The sequence below is a fragment of the Thermobia domestica genome, chromosome 16, assembly GCF_964235325.1.
Source record: "Thermobia domestica chromosome 16, izTheDome1.hap1.1, whole genome shotgun sequence".
Taxonomy (NCBI): Eukaryota; Metazoa; Arthropoda; class Insecta; order Zygentoma; family Lepismatidae; genus Thermobia; species Thermobia domestica.
Window position 1 is genome coordinate 103,096,711 of NC_137469.1, and position 16,745 is coordinate 103,113,455.

A 16,745-nucleotide genomic window follows, 5' to 3' on the forward strand; every position below is an offset into this window, starting at 1 on the left:
AGTCTGGAGTTCGGCGTCGAACTAGACTCGCTGTGATTGGATAATTTTATTCACATGATTGGTTTCGTGTTAAAAATTATTACTCTCGTAAGGTAGGGAGTCACAGATTTAGAAAGAACCAAGAGGGGACACTCGTAGGAAGGTAGTAAAAACATTATATACCTAAGTTAACACCGTCGGAATGGGTATGGCGTTAATTCTAGATTTGAAATGGTGGTCCCACAATACAAAATTTTCGCTGGACGGTGGTGTAGATTGTACTACTGATGAAACAACATTACTTAATATGGTGAGCGCGCGTAACCTGGTAAAAACAGCATTTACATGCCGATTGGATTATGCATTTTTCTCCGTGTATAAATGAAGTATTTTAATACATATTAAATAGGGAAAAGGAAAGCGGGCAAAACATTACTTCGCAATTCTGATCATTTCGTGTATTAGCGTTCGTTACAGCGATATTTTTCTGTATTCACTCACGGAAGTAACTTTTTTTTTTTTTTGTTAGCTATGTAAAATGCCCGTCCTTCGCACGGAGAAAATGTTTATGGAAAATTGTTGAACCTCTGTTAACATACACATTCTTATGACAGTGTAATGATTTAAAAAAAAAACATTAGGTACTCCAATTTTCTCAGAAATTTTGAACCCCCTACCCCCTTAGAATACGGCCTTAAATTAAAATGACATGATAAGAATCTAGTTCAAAGTAGGTACTAACGGTTTCAAAATTTGTTTCAAACTGTTCACCCGTTTCCCCATGATACGATCACAAACAACAGGCAACTTTGGTTTCAATGTGGAGAAAGAAATTATAGAAAATACCCCCTTCCCCTCCTAAAACGAGAATTTTCAAAAACACAGCAATACGGATTTGCTTATTTTTTATGACGAGTTTATATACCGTACAAGTTTAATTTTTCTAACTTGACAGGATTGTGAGAAATTCATGTTTTTTTTTCTTTCTTCATAAATTTGGAACCCCATCCCTCTTCGAATATGCATTTTAATCAAAGTACATGATGAAAATCCAGTTTGAGGTAAGTGATAACTATATCCAGAAGTTCATTTCAAACAGTTCAGTCACTGTCTAGTGATGCAATCACAAACAAGATCTTTCTCATTTTTATATAATACTGTAGATTGTAATTAATGTATTAACGAGTTTCACCTGGATATAAATTATTTTTAGCATAATTTTCATATCTAGTGTTCACACATATAAATTAGTTCTAACAAAGTTGCAACTAATGAAAATTAAAATAATACATAATTTACTGAACGGGTGAAGTGTAATGGTTGGGTGCCTCGCAAGTGGGGGTCACGAATTTGATCCGGTATCCGACCATACTAACTGAAACTTTTCATGGGTTCTATCACAGTTCTTCCAAGCGAATGTCGTGACCATGCTTTTCTAAATGTAGACCCTGGATGATTTCCTTTTACCTTGTTGTTATGATAGTGTCGTGCTCAAGGAAATTTCGTGGTTTAAACCCTGCTTGCGTAAGGTATTATGGAGAAATATATTTACTATGTGTATGTCAATCATGCTATCCTGAAAGGAAAGGTTAGTGATTTCGGAGTAAATTAGTTTGGCAGGCTACATGTGCATATTTGTTAAATAGATAAAAAAAAATAATTAGTTTCTAGTCCAGTCAAAATAATGAATGTTTTGAAAACAATATTCTAGTACAAAAATATGGACTTTTTTGGTGCTTGCTAGGTAAGATTATACCTACTTCTGTGAAATTTGCAATATATCTAATTATAAGTTTAGATTTTTTCAGTTAATATATTAAAGAGTTTAAGTATTTTAGGTCATTACGGTTAGTTTTTCTGTTTATTTTGCTTTGAAGATTCGTTTTTAGAAAATTAATTATAACCATAATTTTATTTTTAAAAAATGTGAACTTAAGGTGGATCACTAGGTGTTCTCCGTGCTATGCTAAACACTGCTTGAATAGTGCGGCAATGTCAGATAGTGTCGAGTGTTTACTGATTCCAGATAATAAAGAAAGTAATCATGGAATTCTGCTTAGATACTTACTGGAGAAATTATTTTCCGACCCTTACCGCGATTCCTCTTCTCGAACTGCAATCCTAGAATCCAGGAATTTTATTATTGTGACTACTACAATAAACGTACAAATTTGACATCAACGCATTATGGCGTTCTGAACAAATTTTGTCTCAAAATCTATTTCCTTAAATGTAAATTAATATTTAAATAAAATGTGAAACATAACACGAAAAACGGTCAAACAATATATCTATTTCGTAATAAAATCGTTATTTTAAAATACTTTACACATGCAAATAAACATTTCGTAAAACTGAGCACTTCTAATAAGATCTCCTACAATACGCAAGACAAAAATAAATTAGACAACTAAAGTAATCAATGATATGCAAACAGTTTAAACATCTAAGGTAACTTGTAATATGCAAGATATAAAAAGATGTGAAACAACTAAAGAAATCTATGATAACCAAGACAAAATAAGTTGCCAAAATCACTTATAGTAATGGAGTATTAAGAGAAACGCATTTAGTCGTGAGAATAATTTCATTTTAAGCGAAAAATCCATAGAATTCATTCTTTTATTATTAACTGAACGAAATACAGAAACTATATCTCCTTCCTCTTAAAAAAAAATAGTAACATGTTAGGGCAAAGATTAATTCTATTATTCAATTAATTCATTTTAAGTATGGATGGGAGTATTCTTTGTAACAAAGAGGAATCTTTACAGAATAACCTTCAGGATGATGTTATAAATAATAAGCAACCTAAACAATGTGTAATAACACATTATCCAATTCATCATTCACGCATAAACTTTTGCTATCGAAGCAGCGTTCATTTCGATTAATGTTTTCCTAAATTAAAAAAAAAATACCGTCGTCATGTCAAACATATTACTTTCTCTCACGGAAAATACTTATTACTGATCCTGGAGCGTAAATGATTTTTATATTTTAAATATCTAGAGTCAAGCCTACTCTAAAATCACAAATTGATGTAAGGTTTTATTCAAGCTTGCTGACAAGCTGTGAAATGTTGCTAGACGCTTGCTTAGCCTTCTAACGCCTTAGAGAGTAAAATTATTAGTAAGTTTGTTAGTATTTCTGTTATGCGTGTTAACTACTTGCATATACCTGTACATATCTGGCAGATTTGCAGATACGTGTAGTGAACTACCTATAATTGAACTTTCAAAAAATCTTACACTAGTCATTTGTCGGCAGAGAAAAACATTTGATATACATCTCTTTCTTCGAAAAAAAAAAAACAGAAATGAGTAAAATTTCATATTATTACCAGAAAATACAAACACAAGAATATCGTGAAAGAAGACAAGATTAATGCAATTAACGAATTAGAAATATCATCGGAACGTTTCGACTCTTTTTTATCTTATCACTTGACAAGGATATTTAGAAAAGGTAAAAAAAACATAGAGAAAAAACTAGAGAGAGTGGGTACTTGGGAACATGTTAGCCGATCCTTTGTAGATATCATTCATGCTTACAGGTTCGTGACTTCAATACCTCGCACGCACCACTTACCGTAACTCCCCTAGCCAATACGTTAATGTATCATGTCACGTGATGTAGTCCCAAGTTCCCTAGGGCTCCTTTAATAAACATGTAGATGAGAAAGTGTCCAACTGTAAATGTTTACATTCAAGAATACGGTAAAGGAAGTTCTTTCAGTGAAGAATAGAATTAAAACATTACTTTGTTTCTATTTTCTATTAGTTTTATCCATATTATAGTTGATAGCTATAATGTTTTATAATGGTTTTCATAGTAGTGTTACATTTGTACTTTAAAAAACACTATAAGAATGACAGCAGTTTTTAAACCTTAACGATAATTAGTATATGCTTTTTATAATACAAAATATGGCAATCCGTATAGAAGTAGTAACACGCAAAAGACTAGCGGTAAAAATTTTGTGCACTGCAAAGCTTTCAAAGCTCAAGTTATTTCACGCGGAAAATGCTTCTGTAAAACGAGAAATGCTTTATAGAAACATTTGCACATCATTTTAATGTAATATATAATTTACGTATTGGTTTCGTTACGACATTTAGATTTCATTTAATGAATAACTAAAAACCAAAATGATATAAGTAATAATTTGGTCAAAGTTGAGGTAAATTCGTAAATGACAACTACACACAAGGACATTCATGCGGTAAAGAGATCTAAGCAGAATAATGTTATTTGCCAGAGATATAATTGTTTATAATCTCACTTTTCTTAAGAAACATATGAAATCATCCAACTTTAAACTCATTTTCCTCTGAAACAAGATTTATGTATTTATACCGTTATAGTTTCCACTTATTCAAACAAAATTTAGCATTTTTTTTTTCATGTGACTCAGTATATAAAGTTGGTAAATAAAATGGTAGACCAAAACGCAAACCTTATGGTACTCATAACAGGCTAAACTTGACTACTACAGTATTGCTGAAATTCTTCATTCTGAATGCAGTCTGTTTGTTCTACTTTGTAAAGAAATATTTTTTATATTTGGATGAACATTAACATTAGCACCGACAACAAATCCCAAATACTGCAAAAGTAAAAATAAAAGTTCTTACCTTTTAACTCTCATTCTCCCAGTAATGGAAGCTGACACAAATCACCAGTAACAAAGATAACACAGCTGACCCGGTTATTACATTTTGTCATGGTTGAAAATCCTCTCCGTTCCAAAAATCCTGCTGCCTGCAGCACACCCGCGCTTTCGAAATACACTGCCCCGGCCCACTAGCTTTCCTCCCTGATCGATCTGCAGCAAAACCCTGCCTGCTCTCTCCACTTCACTCTCGTTCACCCAAAAACCTCCCTTTGCTCGCTTCTCTAACACCACAAAAATTTTACATTGGTGTTTTGCTCGCTCCCTCCTCCTCTCACGGGTGGATTTTTAATACAAAAAACTACAACAGCCCACACCGGATAAATGAATCCTTCACTCCTCCTTCCACAATTGCTGGTCACGTCACTTGCTAGGGTCAGGGGTCACACGCACACACACACACTGCAGGTCACATAGGAACCGGGTTGAGAATCTCGCACCGACACAGCAACCGATCTCGCTGACAACAGACGCGTTAAAGCGACGACCTGCCGCCAGATGGCAGGCGGCGCAAGGGGACTTGGCACCCTGTTACAGGTTGGAGGGGGTTGACGCGGGGTTGCTAGTAGCAGTTTTTTTGTCATCTCCGCATATGAAGTTTTTATCTCTCTTTTTTCTGTCTCTCTCTTTTACTCATGAGCTGTGATTTACCAGACAGACAGAGAAAGAGGGAGAGAAACAGTTTTTAACAGAGACAAGCAAGCCAATAGATAAACGTACGTTTTTTTAGACATGTATATGTAATCATTATATATACTTTTTTTTTACATATTTTAAGCTTGAAAGTTTCCATGTTTTTTCGTTTTTCGTTATTAAAACAGCAAGAACAGCCGTGCCAAAAGCAAAATGAATTTAATTAATAAATTAAAAAAAACACACTTTACAAAACCATATCATTAAAACATGAACAGCAAACAGGATAATAAAAAAGAGGAAGTGAAAAGGATTTTTTTAAAAAATAAAAGAAATCATTTTGAATTAAGGTCAGGTCTCTTTGATCAGACTTTGTCCTGAAGTGATGTTATTTTGAGCATTTAACTATTTTATGTTGAGATTTTCCTTGCCTTCTGCTTCAATTGCTCTACAGTATAGCATAGTAGAGTCACTGGCAGTGGTAGCTTTTAAGGGAAATAACATCCGTAAAAGTAAAAATTTTATCGCTACGAGCTAAAAGAAAAATTAAAATATATGATAACGCTTGTATAAGAATAAAAGAGTCACTGGCAATGGTGGCTCTTAAGGGAGTGACAACAGTTAAAATTAAAATTTTGTCGCTACAACCTATGGGGAAAATATGTGATAACGCTTATATATAAGAATAAAAGAGACACTGACAGTGGTGACTCTTAAGGGAAGTGACATCAGTAAAATTTAAAATTTTGTCGCTACGGCCTAAGATAAAAATTAAAATACATGATAACGCTTATATAAGAATAAAAGAGTCACTGGCAATGGTGGCTCTTAAGGGAGTGACAACAGTTAAAATTAAAATTTTATCGCTACGAGCTAAGGGAAAAACCTTAAAATATGTGATAACGCTTATATATAAGAATAAAAGAGCCACTGAAAGTGGTGACTCTTAAGGGAAGTGACATCAGTAAAATTTAAAATTTTGTCGCTACGGCCTAAGATAAAAATTAAAATACATGATAACGCTTATATAAGAATAAAAGAGCACTGGCAATGGTGGCTCTTAAGAGAGTGACAACAGTTAAAATTAAAATTTTATCACTACGAGCTAAGGGAAAACCTTAAAATATGTGATAACGCTTATATATAAAAATAAAAGAGTCACTGACTGACAGTGGTGACTCTTAAGGGAAGTGACATTGGTAAAAAATTAAGTGTATATATATATATAACGGGTGCTACTTCCCTTAAGAGCCGCCAATGGTATAAAAAACTATTTGCAGTTCTTCTATTCTATATTTTCCAAACTGCATTATGCAAATATGATACGGTTCATATGTATGGATATTTAGATAGAATGTATACTATAGTAGTTTCTCTATATTTTTCGAATCGTTTTAGCTGTGTCCATGGGCATGCATACAGGGAACAAGAGGGTTGAAAACAAACCAACTCCAGGATGCAAAATCATAACAATCGAAGTAGGGGAAGACATGAGTGTATTTTTTTTTTAGATTGTAATGTTTCGACATAAAAAGGCCACATATCTGAGCAGTCATAATTATTAAACTACATAAGACTTCGAATACTGTAAACCAGTAGTTTACCTATTAATTACATGGGAAATTCGTGTTTGTTATTTTTGTGAATTATTTTTAAGTAATTTGCGAGCTTCTGACAATTGCGTAACTTTATTCACCCCCAATAAGTTTTTAGTGGCGATTTTGCTTCCAAAAATTACGCGAAGAAAATTTCCCCTCATTCCTTTCTCACCCTGTTCAGTCCCTGTGACATTCCAATATAGTACGCAGGAAAAAAAAATCGAAAGAAAATACATGAGTATATGAACTGAAAAAAATAAATGAAATCTTTCAGTTCTTCTAACGTCTCGCTATTATGCTCTTTAGACTAAGGCAAATGATGATTAAAGCAAGTGATGATGGATAGTGATGAACAATTGATGGAATGGAGGATGGATGGATTGAATGATGATGGAATGAGAAAGTGGGAGAAAATGGGAGTACCCCGAGGAAACCCACAGACACAATGTTGACCACCATAAACTTATTTGTCTGGGGATCGAACCAGAGATCTCATGCACCAGTGGTAAGCACTCTACCACTGAGCCACCGTGACTCTCAGTATATTAATAGAATAACTAGCTATTTACTTTATTACTATTGTTTACATGTAACATCTGCACTATAGCTTGAACTGTTTCCATGCTACAATAAGGAAAACAATACGGACAAGTCTGAAACCCATTACATTGTAAGTCTTTTCATTTCTTCTATATTTATAAGTCATGCATAGTTGTATATTTGTATGTTAGAACAAGGAGTTTAATTGTATTGCAATAAAGTTCGCAATTTTTATGTGATAATTCAATATTCAAATACATGTTTTGAGTTTAAATCTGTAAATACCTACTTTTGCGTTGTTGTACAATATTTGATTCCAAAAATGGGCGTACCTAGGATATTTTGCTACGGGGAATATAGTCTTTTACTTGTAAGAGTTGAAAGAATCTGTTTTACATCTAAGTGAAACTGGTTTCATCCTTTACCGTGGCTGATAATGAGAGGCAGATAATTTATTTCTGATACTTTTAGATAATTGCAATGAAGCTAAAACGTTGGTAATGTTTGTTATGTGTATGTTTGTACGTCTTTATACCTATGAATCAATGGTATTCTAGGGAGCTAACCGCGATCTAAGAAGAGTCAGGTTCCCTAGTACCCTTCTACTTACGCCTATGATTCCAAGGAGTGGGAGCGATTTTTGTCAGTATTCTATTTCATATAACTTATAGACGTACATACCTTGCAATGGACTAAATATTATGAGTCTATGATTGCGTCCCATATTTTTTAAGCAAGAATCCCATATAAACTTTTTTAATGTTAGCAGCTTGAAAGCAGGCGTTTCATGACTGAGTTATATATTTTCTTTTATTTTACATAAGGAATCACATATCGGAGTTTCATGTATATAATTAAACATAATATTGACAGTCTTACATATTATTGAGCACTGTTCTTTTTTTAACTGAACGTAGCATGATAATGATTCGAAGCTAAAGGAGATGGTGATGTTGAGATTGATGATAATAGTGGAAAGATGAAAGTGAGAGGAATCGGGAGAACTAAATCACATGTTGTTTATACATCACAAAGTCTATTTGGCGGGAGCTGGGATCGAATCAGGGACTTCACGCAGAGATGAGTGCTCTATTACTTGTAAGCCACCGCGGTGTGATTTTTTTATAGTTCATTTCTTATGGAGTTCAAACTGTTGAAATTGGAACACACACATACAGGTACCTGTCGGTAACGGGACATTCTACGTAAGTACATTACATCTTGGACATATTATAAATATTTGTAGTTCGTAGGGGGCATTTGCTGCAATTTTGAATCCATAGACATTGCAATAGGCATATTTTTGAAAAATCGTGAATATGCAAAACTATACCATCTAATGCATAACAGTACCAATTTATTGAAGCTTAAAGTGTATAAAACGATAATTATCCCTGTTGTTTTGCAAACTAGGGACTTACTTTGGTGGAAAAACGTAGACTGGAAATACTTGAAAATATAATGGAAGGAATGGGAATGGCGGAAACTTCATAACGAGGAACTGGATAATTTATACGGTTTACCTAATATTGTTAGTCTCATTAAGCCTAGGAGGCCCAAGTGGGCAAGTCATGTAGCCAAAGTGGAAATGATTTCAAAATTTTAACTGGAAACCCAATCGAAAAAGCACCATTAGAAAGACATAGGCGCAGGTGGGAGGACAATATTGGGATGGATCTCGCAGAAATAGGAATACGAAGTAGTAGTTGGTTAAAGTCAGAAGTCAATGAAAACTTTTGTGGACGAGGCATTAAACATTCGGACTCTATAGCCATGAAGTTAGTTACTTATGTAACAGTACCCAATATGATAGTTCTTTGCCCTTTATCAATGGCAAATGATGCCTGTGATTTATGCAACCCTTCTTACAGCAAAGTAAAACTGGTTTCATCCCTTGCTGTAGCTGATGATAAGAGTCGGACAATTTACAAACTTCTAGACGACAAAACGTGAGTAATGTTTCTCATGTGTATGTTTGTGGCGTAAAATTTATTTATCCCCACGCAGAACTTAAATAACGTGATATAATTTTATGAATGACGTTTCGATAGATCTGTCATAATCTCATGAATTGCACACGAGTAGATAGAGTACATGGTGTCGTAAAATCTATTATTTTTAGTGTAACGTCCCAGACTATGCCCCGAGACTAAGGGAAACGTCGATGATGAGCTGGATAATAATGGTGGAGTAATTGAAGTGGGAGGAAACGGGAGAACCGCGACAAAATCCGCACACATGTTGTTAAAATCCAATATGGTAAATGGTAAAACCATATTATTAAGACATGAATTTGCCCATAAAACTTAAACAACTTCTTCAAATTTGATATTGTAAGCTCGGAAGTTATCATGAGTACACAATTTCATGAAAAATTCAATGTGGCATACAGTAAACACTATAACATTAAAATATAAATTTCCAAGTAGAACTGAAACAGCTTATACGCTCAGGAGTTACAAAGAATATATGGGATCACGTAGCATTTCAATATGGCGCACAGTAAATATCATACGGTTAAAATGTATATCTCCACGTAGAGGTTAAACAGGTTAATCGAAATTGTCATCGCAGGGTTAGAAGTTAGGCCTATAATGAATACATGACGCAACGTAAACTTTAATATAGTAGATGCTATATGCCATATTATTAAGCATGAATTTCTGTGTAGAAGTTTGACAATGTGATATATTTTGTCATTGTATCTTCATAAGTTACCGTGAGTACATACCGTTACGTAAATTTCAACATGGCGGATCATCTACGCCATATTGTTAGAATGTTGTCATTATAGGCTCAGGCGTTATCATGAATGCATAGCGTAACATAAGTTCAATATGGCAGATGCAATATATCATATTGTTAAAACAGAAAAATCAATTGTCAGAACATTAACCCGCTATAGGAAATATCATGAATTTTGTTCAGTGTAAGATGGTTAGGCGAAAGGATTTTTAAAATGTATATACTTCAAAAAGCTACAACTATAGTCAATTCGCGTCTAATAATAATAATAATAATAATAATAATAATAATAATAATAATAATAATAATAACATATATAATATACCGGTATATAACATTTGGTTAAGAAACGGAGCAAAATATGAAAAACAAGCAAACGAAAAGCCATTGTTATAACTTTACAATCGCTGTTGTGTATTTAGTGGCAGAGTATCCTAGGTTTGAACCTGTATATAACAATTCGGACTAATCGTCGAAACTAAACAAGCGGCGAGAACTTACTTAACTGAAAAGAAAAAGAAGTTAGACCATCTATCGGAGGACACTAATAAGTCTACATGCCCCAACGTAGAGAAACAAAGAAGAGAAAGAAAATTAAATATTAGAGAATGAACTAAGGACAATTTGTAATATAAATGATAATTTTTCTATCACTGAATATTTTTAAAATAAAAATTCTTTTTACATTTTGAGAATAAATTTTGCCCCAAAAAGACAAAAAATCCACACAACAAAAATTTAAATACTAAATTAAAAGAAAAGAATGAACCATGACAAGAACTTAGGAAATAGGGATTTGCAAATTGCCCCCATAAGTACAATCCATATTTGGTACATCTTTGCTTACTGACACAAGCGATTTTCCACACTTCCAAATCATTATAATCCATGAACACGATAATTAAATTAAAAAACAACCATATATTGGGACTATCTACTACTAAAATAACTTTTAAATAACAATTTTGTAGTCAACTGAAAACATCGATTTATTGCATTATTTTCATATAGTTTCGCTGACAAATTATCATATACGATATCGTAACAGAGCAGCTGATGTACTGGCGCAAATCCCGGGGGATGAGGGGGACATGTCCCCTCCAATCTTGGAACTGGAGAGGACTGTCCCCCCAATAATCCAATTTGAAATGTGTTTTTTGGGAAGCAATGTGATGATTTGTGTCCGATTGCCACAAAGGAAAGTGAAATGAAATTTATGTCTCCCCAGAATAAGCCTCAAATCTGCCCGCCTCCCAATATTGAAGACAACTCTGCACCCCTGACCCTCCACAGCATTGGTTATCAACTTCACAAATATTCTGAGCATTACTTAACAAAAAAGAAAGAAAGAAAACGGTCTTACTTCTCTCCCCACCCCCCACCGAATGTTGAAGTCAGATTTGCGAAAATATTTCCATTTTCCCATACATATGCATACAATAGAAATATAATACTAATAGAACACTAGATCAACCACGAGGAGTAGACCTATCCTTACCACGAGAACGGCATCACTTAAACGACTTTACAATCAAGGTGGAACTTACTTCTAAAATGTACGTGCATTGAAGTATCACAAAACATAATAAGACATAAAAAAAATACAGTAAATAAAAACATACTAAAATCACACATACGCTTCTGCACATAATCAATTCACAAAGAAAATATAATCTATGTCATACCCACTCGATATCAACACAAAAATTTGCTAATAGAAGGATGATGCTAACCGTGATACAAATTGTCTCAAATTGTCGAACCAATTTTAACGCTAATGTACGTAACGAAAGATAAGACAAAAACTACTAAATCATACATACTTAGATAAACATTAGGTTAAAAGGGACTTTTTATCTGATAGAATTCCTGAAACATTAGTGTAAGAGAGTTTCTTCAAAAGGAAGTTAATTTCGTTAATAATCAAAGCCGACAATTTTAAATTATAATTTAGTTACACTTTTGCCGAGGACAAGAAGTAGACGAAAATTAAGCTACTACATATTTAATTCACATATGGATTTATTCATATGTGAATTTATTCATACTACTGATACCTTGAAACACTGAAAAAGCACTGATAAAGGAAAATATTCCACATTGTCTTCTGTCTCTGCTACTACCTACTGCAGACTGAACACAATAAGATATTGTACCGGCCTTTCCATGTTGCTAATGGTCAAGACTACTTCCAACTACAAACCGTGACGTCCTGATCTTGAGTAATATATCCGCAATCAACACACCTCTGCGCTGTCCTGAATATGCTAACGGTTGTTCTATTCCAACGACAAAAATCTCTCCACTGGGGATTGTCCTCGTCTTCTGAACTCAAATGTTACCTGAAGATGAAATCTCTCGACTTTTCCCTCGTAATAAAATGGGTCAACTTTGGCAAATGGAAGATAAAAACCTCTGTTCGTCAAAACTAATACGAATAAAATCCTGACGTCATTTGACAAAACTGAATATGTCAGCTTTCGTGAAACCACAATTTATGCTTTGAAGAATTAACATTTTTAGTAGTTGTTTTGTCTAATCACTTGAGATGAATTTTTCAAAACATTAGATGGCCAATTTTCTTTTTACAGAATGACGCCAATGTACAAAAGTCTCAAATTAGCAGAAAGTTTACTAAATCGTAATTTTGTGGTTATGTTAAAGCAGGGATGCAAATAAGCAACAAAATTTTACTAGCCCAATAAAAAAAATTTAAACTCGAGATAATTTAGAAACTCACCAGAATAAATTAGCAAGGACACTAATTTTCCCTAGTGGAGGTGGTTAAAATTTTCCTATCTAACCCTCACCTTTCCTTCTTAGTTGCTAAAGCTAAAAAGAATTTTGATGAGGTATCTAATTAAAAAGCAGAATTTAGAAATGAAAACCAGTGACGTTTTGACCCCAAAGAAGAAATTTTGTGGGCCGAAAGAAGCTGTAGAAAGGAAAAAGAATCGGCAATGTCTCTTACGAATAGAAATGAAATTAATACCAAATATCGAAAAAAAAATATCTTGATTTTCTCTGTTCACTCAGATGTTCTAGGGATGAAACTCCAATTGAGACCTATTAACCAATTATAACCAAATTATCTTGAATATCTTAAGAAAAAAAGATACTCTTATCTGAAATTGTTGACATCAAAGAAATAATAAAATCATTTTAGATAGGTTCTACAGCAGACATATTGTTCCCAAAGATTAAAAAAATAAAAATAAAGCGGTAATTAAGTCCATACATACGGAGAAGAAAATTTTGATAATACTACGAACGTATTACAGGGAATTTAGTGTAGGGAAATTAAGACCAAAATAATAATTTTAATGAAGGGTGTTTACTTCAACATGAAGAAGCGAAGTGGCCAGGGTCCTATCATTTCAGAAGTCTAGATGTATCAGAAATTGAAACAGTAGGGAAGTTTTATTATTATTATTATTATTATTATTAATAATAATAATAATAATAATAATAATAATAATAATAATAATAATAATAATAATAATAATAATAATAATAATAATAATAATGGTAAAAATTGATTTGGCTATTAGAATTTATTTCAGCACCGAGATTATATGAGACGAGGACTTGCAGTTTAAAGCGGGATTCAAACCAAATAAGCTCCCACTGGAATTGAATTTGGTTCTCCTGCGCCAGTGCATACGCTAACCATATAATCACAAGGCAACTATTTTATTATTATTATTATAGAACCCGCTACTTTACTTCTGGATATATTATTATTGTTTGTTATTCTCATGGGAGCGTGCCCACCTCGGCGATGGAAACAAAAGTCACTTAGGTGTTTCCAAGCAGGGAGACAGCTAGACGATAGCTCAAAGAGGAAACAGTTGATTAACTGCTCAGAATGCATGGAAGATAATAGCAGCCCGCACATCAGCAACAAAACAGTTGGTCTGAGCTCTCCGTGCAGTGAGTAAAAAAAAGAATGCTGTGTCATCGGAGCCAGTGTGTCTTCAAATAAGTAATAAAGACAGTAAAAAGCTAATTGAAGAAATAAATAAAAGTTACGGACCACCACACTAAACTTTCTCGCTCTAATTCCTTAAGGTTGGTGTAAAGGGACAAGCTTTGCCGATAGGTGTCACTACAATCTTTGTATCTTTCTCATGTATTTTTTACCTTTCACTAAAATTCACGATTTCTCTTACAAGTTTCAGCCTAAAAACTTCAAAAATTTTAGAGAAAGAACTTCATAACCTATCGAACAGTTATATTGTTAACGGTTTCGATATCCATTTCAACAATCAAGCCATTTCAATAATGAAGAAAATTCTAAATAAAAAATCGGCACAGATTGTTGCCTTCGATAGGTTATGAAGTTCCTTCTCTAAAAATTTGAAGCCTCTAAGTTGAAATTTGTAAGAGAAATCGTGAATTTTCGAGAAAGGTAAAAATACATGAGAAATACGGAGACCGTAGTGACATCTATTGGCAAAACTTGTCCCTTTAAACCAACCTTAAACTAAATCGTGTTGTACTGTAGTTGTTAATGAAACATATTCTTGTGAAACACGAACGAAATTTTAAGGAGTTTTCGGAAAACTTTATCGACAGAAAACTCATCTACACAAGTAAACTACCCATTGTAGATTTTTCCCATGAGAGATAGTTTATGACACATTAGAATTAGTAATGAAGTATTTGTTTAAAAGATAATATCAAAATTGCATGAGTAGTATTTTACAAATTTGCCAAAAGGAAACTCACCTCAAGAGTAAACTACCCTTTGATATTCTCATGGACAATATTAGAATAATAATGAAATATTTATGTATGAAACTTGTTTTTAAGAAAGTAGTGGAAAAGAAACTTATCACCAAAAGTAACCCTACCCGTTGTCATTTTTTTCTTAAGGAATGATTTACACAATATTATAGAGTTATTAATGAAATATGAACAAAGTAGCATGAATAGTTATTGAGAAAACCGTCCGAAACAAACTCACTCCCAAGAATAACTTACTCCTCATATTTTTTTTTCAGCTCAAATGAGCTGTGGCATATTGTCAAGTTATTAATGAAACGTGTAAATCCGTTGAAATCTCGAATTCATTTTTTTAACGATCACCAAACTATCGTCGCTCGAAAGTGAAAAACTTCCAACATTATATTAAAAAAAAAAGTTTGCAAGAATTTTCTTATGTACATTTGAAGACGAAATTATGGGAAGAATGTGTTTCGCGGTTGAAAGGTTGGAATGAGCTTTACAGCAAAAAGAAGTAAATTCAGGAGCATCATTTAATGACAGAACGTACAAGCCTCTGTCCTGCCGGAAGGCTCTTCCGGAAAGACTTCTGTATGTTAGCTTCTAAAAATCGTAATACCACAAAGGATGTTACTACTACCAAGCCAGCCTTCTATAAATTTAAAGACACTCAATATCTTATATATCCCTTTATTCTTAATCCTCACCATATCATTCTTCTAATTCTATAATATCTAATCTTCCTTGAACTCACATTTATATTTCATATCATTATCTTAACAAATACTTCTTTATATCTTTATAATCTTAAATCATATCCATCTTCAACCAAACTGTCATAAATCTATATCATCTCTATAACTTATTTGCACAGGTTAACTCTCATTTTCTTGGTAACTGCAAGTATCACAATTGTAAAACTTTGTGCCCAACACTGTACATGAGCCGCCGTCCTGAGGGAACGCACCTCCTCAATGGAAAGAATATGAGTTTGTGCTTCCGGAAGGACGAAAGCCATCCAGCAGTACACATTTTCTATGCTCGTGTTTCAAATTTTTCAAATTATTTTGTTGCAGTGGAATTAAAATGTCGAGCAATTGTCCATAATGCTGGTGGTCCAATTGGACGCAACTCGTGTTGGTGGACGGCTTTCCATAAGACAAGTACAGTTTGAAAATAGATGGGCTGTGATTTGATCAGTCTTCTGTCTAAACTACATTTCTTTTCTGCTTTAACATTTAGAGACTTAACGGCAAATATAAGTGTTTTTTCCCTTTGTGAAGTCTAAAAATGTCCTCTTTTTAAAATTCTGTCATGTGGTAACCCTAGCCTTTCACTACATTTAAAGAACTAAATATTTATTCAAATACAGAAATAATCTTTATTTTCTTAAAAAGAAAGTCTGTTAGGATGAATTATTTGAACATAGCTTAATAAAATTGATGAATTGCTTTGCGTTTTGTTAGAGAGGTGTATATGGGTTTCCATAATACCCAGAGCTAACTTGGTATAAAGATAATAAATTAACAATAACATTGCATTTTTATGGCAAACAATGGTTTTTGACATGTTTGCAATTTATTGAACAGTTAATCCCAAATATCTTCTTTTCAATATATATTGTAGCTCTTATGGATAGTTTTAACTGTTTTCCCTTATGCTTTTCTTCGCTGCATGCAATATTTACGTAAAATATTTACGGATTTATGTCAGTAAAATTTATTCACCAATTACTTCGTTTTTTGTGTCTGAAAAGTAAACTTGACACGACTCTCAAGAGACAATAAATAGGATTTTACATATTGTTTATATATTGACCTTTATTAAAACTTTTTAGCGATGAAGTT

At 33.3% G+C, this 16,745-nt stretch overlaps 1 protein-coding gene across 3 annotated transcripts in view; it reads right to left on the reverse strand.

Moving 5' to 3' along the window:
* RhoGAP100F (Rho GTPase activating protein at 100F) overlaps window positions 1-4,635 on the reverse strand; it is a 1,104,624-nt gene extending 1,099,989 nt beyond the window's left edge. For all 3 annotated transcript variants that reach the window (XM_081742854.1, XM_081742856.1, XM_081742857.1), the window contains exon 1: window positions 4,617-4,635. The gene's annotated coding sequence lies outside the window, so the exon portion shown is untranslated. The remainder of the gene's footprint in view (window positions 1-4,616) is intronic.
* Window positions 4,636-16,745: the final 12,110 nt, after the last annotated feature.